Below are 13813 nucleotides of genomic sequence, written 5' to 3' on the forward strand. Positions count from 1 at the left end.
TGCAATCGTGGAATGTCGCTTGACTACTCAGCTTCGTGAGGATGTACTGATCTAAACTTACGTTGGTAGTAGAAATGCGACGTTCATATTGCCCCATATGGTTTACGTTAATGACAGATGTAATTAAAATAATTTAGAGAAGATATTTAATCCGAACGTAAACCGTCATCAAACTGTTATTTGTTTTTTTCAGGTAACGTTCGTCTTAACGTGTGTGTGTGTGTGTGCGTGTGTGTGTGTGTGTGTGTTGGGGGGGGGAGACATCAATAGAACAGCGCGCCAGTTAGCCCTGTGCGAGGATTCTTAAGTTAGGTCACCGTCGTTTGTTTTCTGCCTTAAATTAATCGTAATTATCCTTAGAAAGTATTATATTTGGCATCTTAGAAAAGAAATGCAGTTCGCTCTACCACCATGTATAGTGTAATAAAGCACACTTTCGCCCTGAACTATTATAACTTTAAAGCACTCGGACGCAAGCGTCCTCGTACTTTAACTATACTTGTTCAGGGCGAAAGTGTGCTTTATTACACTATACATGGTGGTAGAGCGAACTGTATTTCTTAATTATATAATTGGTATTTCGGTCAAACCTAGTAAGTTTGACTTAATACTGGATTAATTCAACAATTACTCGAATGGGCTTCACAGGCTGTACCCATATAGGAAATCGATCTCTATAAACACTAGGCGTCCCAACCTTCCCATTTTCTCTTTATTATTGTATCATGTACACCGCTCCACTGTTTAGCACAGAAGACCCTTGATGACTGCCGGATTGGATCTTGGAAGAGATTATCTTTCCTTACACGTGATGCCCCTTTATCAATCGTGTCTATCTGTCAAAGTGAATCATGTCGTGCTTGACCACAGACCGCCAGCAAAGGGGATTCAAGGAATCTGTTTCACACAGGGCAAATGACGGCTGAGGTGACGGAGCACTTATTTTGCGAGGCTCTAAAACAATAATGACACCTCAGGGATATATAAGAGGGATCGATTACCTTAAGACTTTTTGACGTATTGCTCTGGACCTACAATGCCATAAACCGGCACTGACATAAACCGATTCGAGCTGTTGTCGTAAACTGTCACATACGCAAAGTGTTATTTCTGATCAGATTAATGTGTGCGTCGGTCATCCCTTTTATCCCATGTGTCATCATATACATGATCGGCCTCTCGGGTTTTAGGCGGTCGAAAACAATAAACCTGAAGCACAATTAGTTGAGACTGTCTCTCAGTTGTTATGCATGAAGAAATGATAATGGTTCAGAATTTCAATCTGGAGTTATGAAGTTTAAAAAAAGTATTTGAATTAGCTGTTAAAACAAACGACACCCCGGTGATATACTGAAAGTTAAGTGCTCTTGTGTTGGAACTGAAAGATAAATGATAACATGACGAAAAAAACGATGAGCCCGTTTCTTCTCTTCCTCCCACAACTTTCGATGAAATACAACGAGGATTTACTTTATGAATTGTACAGGCGCATATTATATCTAGAGTGAGAGTGAGTGAGAGAGTTTAGTTTTTCGCCGCTTTTAGCAATATCGACCAAACAATATAACGGCGGGGACACCAGAAATGGGCTTCACACGTTGTACCCATGTGGGGAATCGAACCCGGATCTTTGGCGTGGCGAGCGAACGCTTTAGCCACTTGGCTACCCAATTGCCCCAAAAGTAAATTCATTTATTTTCAGATTGACGAATGGATGGATAATATTAAGCGAGGCTGTCTTGAAATGAAATGAGAAACATACAAATAAATACAGATGGCCTTAGAGAAAGTATCATCAGTCAAATTGATGTTTACTCTAATGAAACGTACACATAGAGACAGTATCGCAACACCTATCATCTTAACCCCAGTATATCCAGTTGTATTCATATCATAATTATGTTTGCTTGTATAATTAGTAGTTTAACCCATACATTGACTTGAGAGATATGCTTCGATTCGAAGACGAGCTTCACATGCAATACGTGTATTTGTCAAGAAGCAAATATCAAGTTTCATTAATTTTTCTTGATGCTCATTAATTTGTAAGGTCAATTGATTTAGTTGTTGTTAAGCAATTATGGGGGCTCCTCAACTGACAACTGCTCAAAGATGGCAAATAATTGGTGTGTGGAATGCTGGCATTGTCAATGATTGCTGTTGAAAGACTATCGACGGTCAGAAAACACCAGCGAGCTAATGACGTTAAGGATCGTTAGCGTTCAGGTTGACAACGAGTGACAACTCCTAAGGAGGATACTGTCCTTTTCAGAATCACAAGACTTCATCATGTCGACGTGTTAAAAACAGAGTGGCTTTCACATTGTCGTTTCTTCAAAAGAACGGTCCAAAATCGCTTAAAATCGGCCGGGTATGGAACCGGACGACCTCTACCTTATCCGCTGTTATCCCCAGAGCACAAAGCAGCACGACTAGCTTGGTGTTTGAGGTCATGGAGAAAGTTCCACATCGGTCAATGTCCTTTGTTCATGAGTGACGGTCAATGTCCTTTGTTCATGAGTGAAGGTCAATGTCCTTTGTTCATGAGTGAAGGTCAATCTCCTCAGTTCAAGAGTGACCGTCGAACTCGTGTTTGGCGCCGCAGACGCAAAGGAATTTTTTGGATCATGCACCTTTTGGCAGGTGTTCATTGATGATGTGGGGGTTGTGGTACCTCATTTCGATCACCATCCTCTTAACACAAGGCAAGTGTTCATGACAACACTATCCTAACCTTACATGAATCCAGGTCTTAATCCCATAGAGCATGTTTGCAACATTATGAATCGAAGAACACGCCCGGGACATCCTTCAGTATAAATCTTGATGTAATGGAACAAGCCTCCACCAAGAATGTAACGCAATACCTACATATCAAATTCACGTCTGATGCGTTCATTGAGCAGGCGGGTAAGGGGTGTTATTGCAGTTGGCGGAGGTAACATGAGATTTCAACATTGTGCTCGGTTATTGATACTCATGTGAGTTCTTGAGGTTTCTATGCCAGCATCTTAAAAATGACTGCTCTTGTTAACGTCATAAACACATAGCTACGAGTAATACAATGTATGGATAACCTAGAAACACTTTTCGCTCTCTTTGCCTTTAGATTTAGAATTTAATTATTCAGTAATTATCCAGATCGTAAGTTAAAATACAGCTTTGTATAAGTACCTTTGCTATAGTTAATTGTACCATCATGAAACTATATAAAACATGGGGTGTTGCGATACTTTTATCCATGTGTATATTTTAAAACATTAAAAGATCTATTAGCTGAATTGCCTTTGTTGAGTGATGCAGAAGCAAGATGTACTACGTTTATCAAACATCAACACTTTTCACGTTGTTACCTTTTAAGCTTGTATCAGGTAAATCTACCTACAGGTAAACGACGAAATCTCCTTCTGGTTACTTCCTTAACACACTAAAATATACTCTTATCAAGATAACCACTTAATGACAGTCCCATTTTCCATTAGTTCATAATGACATCTTGTACCGTTATATATTAATTGTTTCGCTGAAATATCAGGTAAATCCTTAGAGAACATAGTTCTACGACGAAATCTCCTTTTTGGTTACTCCCTTAATACCTCTTATCAAGATGACCACTTAATGACCAGTAACCGCCTCCGTGATGTAGTGGTTAGAGCGTCCGCCCGAAGAGCGGAAGGTCGCGGGTTCGATCCCCGACCGCGTCATACCAAAAGACGTTAAAATATGGTACTTGTTGGTCCCTGCCTGGAGCTCGGCATTAATGGGTACAACAAGGACTGGTCGGCTCGGAGTCAGTATAATGTGTCTGAGTGGGGTATTCATGCTTCACTGCGGCATGGTATCTCAGTGGGCTAGCACTATAAAACCAGTTTCAGTCTGGGCTAGTACAAGCAGCAGCACATACACATACACACGCATGCACGTCGTCATATGAGCGAAATATTCCCAAGCACGACGATAAACTCAATTTCACCTCACCTCATCTTCATGACCAGTCCCATTTTCCATTAGTTAATATTGAAATCTTGTACCTTTATATAATAATTGTTTTTCTTAAATTCACTTACGTACAAAGAATGGATTTAGTTAAGGCATTACATGATTATGTAAAGCAAATAATGATGTTGTCGAGCGGTGACAATCGCTTCTCGGTTATGATTAGTCACATTTCAAACATTTCGGTTTTCCCTTAGTTCCACTGTGTTTACGAACATCTGATATAATGTTCACGGTATTTTGGCGTCCAATCTCAAAGAAAGGTGGTGATGTTTCTCCCTGGTGGTGACATTTCATATACATACTCTCACAAAAAAGAAACGCATAGGTGTATTTTCAACAACAAAAAATCTTCTAACTATAATATTATCCTGGATCAGATGCAGCCAACTTTCACAGTATATATGATCAAATATAGTATGACCAGAAATTATTGAGAATTTTAGGAATATGTTTAATTAGATTTCTAGTATAAACAACCTTGACCAGCTATCAAGTGCTTGGTTTCATTCAAGAGAGACAACTCCGTTAATCCTTTTTCATTAGTTTGTGAAGAGTCATCCCCCTTTGTTTACTTGCTAGCAGACGACATTTGCAGTTATCCTCAGTATGGATGATTTAGAGAAGAGGAAGTTGATTTTAGAGTATTATAACAAGGACATCAGATCAGCTAAAGTGATTTCAAGTAAAACAGGCATCCCTTTGTCCACTGTTTATTATGGTGGCTCATTCGGGCCATCGCTTTATCGCCCTGAAAAATCTAGGCGATATTGCGACAAAGCGATAGTACGACACGATATTGCGAGCCACCAGAGTTTATCGTGTTTTGAAAAATATTGCAGATGGATATGGCATAGAGCACCAGGGAGGCGCAGGTAGGCCCAGAAAATTGACGGTCGGTGACAGGAAGCGGCTTGGTATTCTTGTTTCAACAAACGAAGGAGTTTAGAAAACTTAAGGCTGGATATGATTGATAGATGAACTGTGGCTGTCTGTAAGGAGACAATTATAACTGAGCTGCATGCAATGAGTTGGCAGAAAAGTCGAGGAATTCCATCACCGATCATGAAACCTGAACAAAATGAGCGAAGGTTGAACTGGTGCTTACAGCATAGAAATTTTAACTGGGACAATGTGATTTTCTCAGATGAATGTTCTGTGCAGCTGTTTCCCAATACACTGAAATTCTGGACCAAACAAACTGAAAAACCTTTGTATCAGCGCCCAAAGTACAGTCCGAAATTTAACATGTGGGGTGGCATATCTGTATTAGGGGCAACACCCCTCTGTGTGTTTGAAGGGAATATGAAAAGTGAGCGGTACACTGATATTCTCGAGGGACATTTACTTCCATCTGCTCACGTGTTCTATGGAACGTTTTTGATTTTCCAGCAGGACAACGACCCAAAACATCGTTCAAAGCATTCAAAGGCCTGGTTTCGGACCCAAAATATGACATTATTAGATTGGCCAAGCTATAGCCCTGACTTAAATCCAATAGAAAATGTTTGGGGACTTATGAAGGAAAGTGTCAATAAGAAAAATCTGACAAATATTGATGAAATAAAAAAGAAGAGGTGGTCCGATATTGGGACAGCATGGACCACGACTTTCTAACTTCTTTGATCAGTAATATGCTCCGCCGCGTTGAAGCCTGCATTGCTGCCCATGGTGACTTGACAAAATACTAACTGTTCACCTGTCTTTGAATCTGGAGTTATGTTCTGCTAATATTCACATTAATACGTGAGTAATGAGTGAAAATTTAAAAACAAATTACAATCTTTAAATTCTCAATAAATTCTGGTTGTACTGTATGTGTTAACGTGTATGGCTTATAAAAAGGTATATATGTGAAGTAAAGGCGTTGGGCGTTGTTTTCAATATCTGTTGTGACCACTATAAGCCCCCAAAACTGCTAGGCATGTACTGAATAAGTCTTTGAATTCGACCTTGAGGAATTCTGGCCCATTTTTCTCTTGCAAGGCCTGATCTAACGTCTGCGGCGCCGGTTGACCTTCTTGTCCGCGTCGGTCGAGGTCATCCCACAAATGCGCGATGGAGTTGAGGTTGGGCGATTTGGAAGTCCATGGAAGCACCGTAATGTTCTCATTCTGAAGATACTGAACAGCGGCGTGTGCTGTGTAAGGTCTGGCATTATCTTGCTGGAACAACTTCCTCTAGTGGTCAATGATCGGAACCATGTGAATCCTTAAGGCTTCGTCTGAAGGCGCACACAGTTAGGATATAGCTCCCCAAATCATGTCAAACACCACCTCCATATCGTTCAACCTGGGCGACACATGTCTTGGGCCAAATGTTCATGTCGACGCGTACTCTTCCGTCACGACAATGAAGCAGAAAGCGTGATTCGACACTGAACCATACACATCGCCAGTTTTGTACATTCCAGAATCAAACGTTATTGCACCATTGGACCCTTTGACGTCGATGTAGTCGTCGCAGCACCGGGCCAAACTAGGGTCTTCTGACTCGAGGTCCGGCTTCTCGTAAACGTTTTGCACCGACACTCTCCTCAAGCCAGGCATTGCAGTTGCTGTGACAGTTCTATTCCGCAAATGATGTACTTATGGCAATGGTAATCCGAGGTCTACCACTTTCAGGCCGATCTTGCGTAGAATTGGTTTGTTGATATCGGTCCCATAAACGACAGATGTTACTCGTGAACATTGATTTGACTTGCAACGGCAGACTGAGACCCTCCGGCGTCCAGACATCCAATGGACAATGTTTTACATCAGTGAGTCGCGGCCTAACGACATTCTTTCATTCAGCTAAGAAATGCCAATGACCGTCTAAAAGCAAAACCTGCCTCACATACTAGGCAATGGATCTGATCACGATTCCTGAGAACTGCATATTGCCAATCACATTTTCTCCATGACATTTTCATGCAAGTTGACACTTTCGATCGAAAACGTGCATTAAAATTTCCGAAGATGTGTATTTGAGCTGTGCACTCCTTCCATATACACTTACCAGCATTATAATGGCGAAATTATAACAATCAAACACAAATTCTGAAAAAGACACTGAAAAAATAACAAAAACAAAACTAACTTACTAACTCATGGGCGGATCCAGGAATTTTGAAAGGTGGGGGGGTGGGGTTGGGTGGTTTCGAACGCAAAAACCCTTCAATGTGGTCTTAAGTCATTTTCAAAAGGTGGTGGGGGTCTCGACCCTTTCCCTCCCTCCTCTGGATCCGCCAATGTAAGTGACACCCACACTCCTGCACACAAAATAACATAAAGCTTGGTCGTCAGTATAATCGAATGGTCAGGCAAGCCAATTGTTTTCGTGTAAGCCCGCCAGATTGCAAACCTTTATATTTAGACAGTATTGAGGACTTGCCCAACCTTTTTAGCAACAATCATGTGTAAGCCCGGGCTCTTTTTTTCATAATGGTAGCTACGCCCCTGATGGTAGCCTACAAAATTCTCGTTATTTCAGAGAAACCTGTAAATACTTGAGTCTGGACAAGAAGTAGAAACGTTCCACGCCATCAGGGATAGATGACAGGTATAATCAGTCGATGTGCAGAGCCTGGCCCCACGGCCCACTCAGTCAGCTCACACCTTGACTGGTGACGATATGCTGATGAGTCCTTCTGTCGATTGTTTGACGTAACGACTTTACGGATGATGACGATTTCCATCACATGGACGATTAAGCCAGACTGCAACCCAACAGAAACGTCACGGTGTTTCTTCAGGAAACAACAGAGCGTATAGCTTGAATGGGTTGTCTCAGCACTTAAGATCAATCGTACGTGCTTTGGGATATTTTGCAGCAATGGATTGTTTAACAGACTCGTGGAAGGAATTCACAGATGCCTTAGATGACGTACAGTTAAACACACTACCTAACTGCTTCGAGTTATCAGAGGTTCGACACAAACGGATGGGCGATGGGATAGCCTAGTGATAGAAGCGTTGGCTCGTCACGCCGGAGACTCGGGTATCGATTCCCCACATGGGTACAGTGTGTGAAGCCCATTTCCATGATACTGCTGGAATATTGCTAAAAGCGGCGCAAAACATGACTCACTCACTCACTCGACACAAACGAAAAAAAGGAATAAACAGTGACCAAGGTTTTACTTCGAGACAATCATACGTTCGACATAACAGTGGTTGACGGATAAAGCCTCTTCCCGGAGAGGTGCAGATTGGTTCAATATTCGTCATCACAAAAGACGTTTAGAATTCGTTACCCTGTTTAGTGTCCGGCATTTAGGAAATGAAACAAAGACTAACTGGCTGGAATCACACGCACGCACAAACAAACATAGGCACACATTATATATACTAACGGAAAAAGTAACTGTACATAACATAAAATTGCATAAAATAAAAGTTCTTCGAAAAAGATACCCCTAAAAAAACATGTAGCAAAGCACATTGTATGAATTTTGATGTCACGCATCGCACCTGCACTTTGTGCCCAATGAACTTGCTCACGTTCTCCATGCTTTTTGACACCTGACGTTCTAACGCCTGATATGGAAAATTGAAGAACGGTTGATTGTTCTCTTGCCTCTCGAATGCAATACAGTAGAACATGGTTATAGCGAACACGGATATAGCGTACAAACGGATATAGCGAACAAATTTAAAAGTCCCGTCAACAGTCCTTTATGATATCATTAAAATTATACGTGAATAACGAACTGATTTACTACCCCCAAGACCCAATTAACGACCTCCAATTTTGCTCCAACGTCACCGACAGCCACGTCTTGCTTGACGCAACTTGTCATTGTCAATGGCAATCTCACATATCTGCGATACAGGGATGAGATCATTGGGACTCATGCGCAGCCGTTCATTCAAGGACAGGGACGTAACTTCACGCTTCAGCAAGATGATGCCCGTCCACATCATGTTGCTTGTGTTGTAACACATTTCCTGAGACAGCAGAACATTCCCGTACTCCCCTGGCCAGCTGATTCTCCGGACTGAGTGAGTGATTGAGTTTAGTTTACGCCGCACACAGCAATATTCCAGCTATATGGCGACGGTTTGTAAATAATCGAATCTGGACCAGACAATCCAGTGATCAACAGCAGGAGTATCAATCTGCGCAATTGGGAACCGATGACACGTGTTAACCAAGTCAGCGAGCCTGACCACCCGATCCTGTTAGTCGCCTCTTACGACAAGCATGGGTTACTGAAGGCCAATATTCTAACCCGGACCTTCACGGGTTTCTCCGGACTGTCCCCTATCGAACACGCTTGGGGTGAAATGGAGCGACGTTTACGTCAAGCCCAGACATGGAACATCATGCACCAAGCTTTCTTCAATTGCTTAGTGTCTTCTATGAGTCGTCGTTGTCAAGCCTGCATTGACGCCACTGGTGGACACACGATACTGAATTTGTGAACTGACTTTTGACAACACATCTTTTCAAGGGCGTGTCACGATGACTCGTGTCAAATCATACAGATTTGGATATTATCCTGTCAACAGTTAAACAGTGATTAAGGAACACCACACATAAAAACAACAACAATAATAAAAAAAAAACAACAACAAAAGCCAACACCAAAAATGATATTATCTTTTTCCATTATGGGTACAATGTGTGAAGCCCATTTCTGGTGTCCCCCGCCGTGATATTGCTGGAATGTTACTAAAAGCTGCGTAAAACTAAACTCACTCACTTTCTTGCATTAAAAATGGCATAACATCAAATAATACACAGTTACTTTATTCCAGTTGTATGTATATACACGTTCACCAGCAATATAATCCATATTGTTGCGTTCAGGGCAGTGTTATCCTTAAACCTTAATAAAATTCTTGTTCGCGAGGCATGATGCGTCACGTTCCAAAACACGCTTTGATTTGTGAGGACTTCACGTGTTGGACCTTTTCGGAACTCAAGCCAGACATACATTACTTTCGGAAGGCTGCATGCATCCGAAATTGAGCGAATTTGGTACATTTAGATCTTACGTCGTTGTTGAGACAGTGATTTCGGAAACTGCTTCAGATAAAATTTCATGTCTTGACGCCAAAATACAGACGTGATGCAGATCTCTGATGTTTACCAATTTCATGAAATCCAAGAAAGTGGCATGGTGCCGGCCAGCCAACAATTCATGTACAACAGATTCAAAAACCGCTGTGTAACATGATGCCCGTACATGTAGAAATCGAACTGAATTCTTTGGAACGACATACATAGTTTCTGCATGTCATGTACTAAATCAATGATATCCCCCTTCCCATAATCTTTAAGCATTATTTTAAAATATCCTTATGTACAAAATTGCTGCCCCCCAAGTTCATGTGAACAAAATTGCTGATCCCCTACCTCATCAGAACAAAGTGGGTGACCCTCCCTCCCCCTTTAAATCATCATTTCTACTGGAATTGTCAGCGATTATTTTTGTTTTCAAGTGAAATACCGAGGCAAAGGTAAAAAATGTGTCTCTCACTTACAGAATCAGTATCACTGAATCCGTCGAGACCAACACTATATCCTTGATCTATGAAAATGTTCATGCCAAATATGGTAAAACAAGTTTCACCTTTAGTGTATTTGGTATCGAACCACCGTTCCTCCTCTGGCAGGTGCTCTGTCCACTGGACCACGAAGATGATCGTGTCTCGTAGACAATGTTAACATCTCCAGATGTTTGGGAGAAAGTATACTAACGAAGCAGTTGTGGTAATTAAAATATATTCTCAGTAAAGAGGATAACATTAAAAAAATGAATCCTAAAAATATGGTTTTTGTCTTTCATGTGAACTGTTGGTGATTGTGTATATTCAAACCACTCACCCACTGAACTGTCCTTTCCGCAAAGGTTTAGCACATACTTGATTAGATGGGAGGACGATGTTTGGATAAGCACTGTGCTTGTATTACCCAGGGCAAACAAATAATACTTTGTTTTCATTGTTGATAAAGGAACACGAAGATCGATGCGATGGTTCAGCCTTTTACTAACTACTTGTTTCAAGACTGTTTGTGCGTGTAATTTGATGTGTGTTCTCTTTGTGGCGAACAAATTATCCTCTGGCCAACATTTGATGTATATTAATTGTGGAAAATTGTGGAAACCGATACTATAGTTGTACTGCCTTCGGCGAATGACTGAAATCTGCGTCATATGGCCGTGGGGTTATCATCATGGTTCCAACCTTCGTTTGAAAACAATGCACCATTTCGGAACCCAGTTACCATGTGTTGACATTTGGGATTCTGAATATAGACACTGACGTTGTCACATTGCTTTTTGGAAACACCAGGGGCGAGATTTGTACATCTATGGTGCAAACAGAATTGTAGCTTTGTCCTTGTCCACATCTAAACACGGTTGTTGTCAATTATTAATAGTAGACTGTACTATGTAATATAGGAATATATGAAAACAATGATTGTCTGTGACGTCATACTGTAACTTCGTGACACATTACATCAATGTTGGTATCTGTGCTTTTGAACCCCCGTTGACATTTGATATTCTGAATACAGAGATTGATGTCATATTACTTATCACTCTCCTACCCAGAGTTCCATGCGGCAAGCCAGCATAGTACCTCTGCCACAGGCCAGAAAAATGTGACGATTCGTCACATCTTGCAATGTCCATTCAATATAATGTACAGATGTCTTTTACTCTTTTATTTTTGACGAGTCTACACATCTAACTAAACATCTTTGATAGAATGGTTTAGTTTCACTGAGAAAATATCCAAAAACATGTAACACTATTTCGATTTGCGTAGCGATTCTTTGTTTACATAGGTTGTACGGCTCCACGTGCTGTCATCGAAGCTGACGGAGAGCAAACGATGCAGCCAGTTTGGTATCTAAATATGTACTGTCATAGAGCTTACTGTCGCAGTTGTGGAAGAATATATATGTAACAATGTAAAACAATATGAAGAGAGCGCCGGCCGAAAAGCTTTCGTGAGTCCAGTCTCTTCATATTATGAATATGCGCGTTTGTTTACAAACAAGTCCGGTCACGTGATATGCAAATTAGCCTGTGGCAGTGATGTTATATTAGTCATCGCTGCGCCGGAGTGTGATTACTTATAAGAAGCCCCAAGAACGACTTTGGCACATGTATCTATGATGCATCCGTGAAGTCCACGGTTAGAATTGGTCTTCAGTAACCTATGACATTCTTCAAAGGCATTTAGAAGTTGGTGTAATAATACAAGACAAATCTTATGGATAACAACTTCTTGATTTATTTTACACAACTTTTCTGGGCTGGTTCTTGCCCCTTCGTCAGGTGGATAATGATCATAGTGACCAATACAGTATATATTGATGTACAGGAAGCCAGATATGTAAATAAGTATATACAAGCGCAAGGGGGGAAGGAGATATAATTAAGTATGTACAAACAATGCAGTGAGATGAAAGAGAAGAATGCAAGGGTATGTTTTTTACAATAAGAACAAGAGTATGTTTACACAGCAGAGTGGTTTGAGAGTCTATGATTTCTTGGTGATGCAACCTATGTTTGTCGCAAGAGGCGACTAACGGGATCGGGTGGTCAGGCTCACTGACTTGGTTGACATATGTCATCGTATCCCAGTTGCGTAGATCGATGCTCATGCTGTTTATACCTAGATTGTGTGGTCCAGACTCGATTATTTAGAGACCATCGCCCTATAGCTGGATACTGCTGAGTGGAGCGTTAAACAACAACCAACCAACCAACCAAAGAAACAACATCTTTGATGCAAACAAAAGTTATAGTAGCTATGCCCTTGTCCACGTCTAATCATGTTTGTGAATTATTAATAGTAGACGGTATTCTGTAATATAGGAAATAGAAGTCAACAATGAGTGTCTGTGACGTCATAACTACTGAAACATCGTCACACTTTACGTCAATGTTAACATCTGCCTTTCGTAGCCATTTCTTAATAATGCCGCCAGGGTAAGAATCATTGTCCCAGGTATGCTGTGTATCACCCCGCTCAGTTTAGATCATAAAGAGCATCACCTTAAAATGCTTGTGTTTGCAGAATCTATATATGAGCGGTGGGGTAGCTAAGTGGTTCCCGACTTGTGTATTATGTACTCCGACGTGCGATTGTAAAGTAGCGCAAAACTATACTATTTAACTTACTCACTATACATGGACAATGCTATGACGCTGGACTCGTCAAATATGTATCACACTGCTTGAGTTATTTAGAACCTTGAACACCCCTTATCTCACAAAATATATATAATTGAACTTGGGAACTGTTTATCAAATCTGGATTCAAACATTTCATTAATGCAACTGCAGTGTCGACATGTTTTACAAGGTACCCGCATAAGACAGTGGTATATGCAACACGTTTTTTGTGGAGAACGGAATTGCAAAACTTTCCCTTGATTAAGTGTCAACTAACTTCAAGCCTGAGAGTTTCCTATCAACTGGTCATTACCTTCTTCTGTGAACTCCCGGTGTCATCCATGTCTGGGAATGACGGTGAAGCAGGTTAAATGCATTCTCTTGTGACGCCGAAGGACCGGTTCAGTTCTAGCCTCATCATAGGCGCAATGTGTCAAGCCTATTTCTAGATTTACATTTTTGGGAAATTGTTAATGTTCTGTGAAAGAGATATAAACCTGAGTGCAACACATCTATTTTCATGTTCTCCAGATTGGCCATAAATCAGAAGCTAATATCTTTACCGATGAAAACTAATAAATCGCGAACATTGCTGTGTTGTTCAGGATGACCTGCCAAGCTTACTACAGAAACATGCTCTCAAAAACATTTCAAGCATCCTCGTTCCCATAGCATTACTACTGCTTCGACATT

The sequence above is a fragment of the Haliotis rubra genome, unplaced genomic scaffold (assembly GCF_003918875.1).
Source record: "Haliotis rubra isolate DU_JTF1 unplaced genomic scaffold, ASM391887v1 Scf122, whole genome shotgun sequence".
Lineage (NCBI taxonomy): Eukaryota > Metazoa > Mollusca > Gastropoda > Lepetellida > Haliotidae > Haliotis > Haliotis rubra.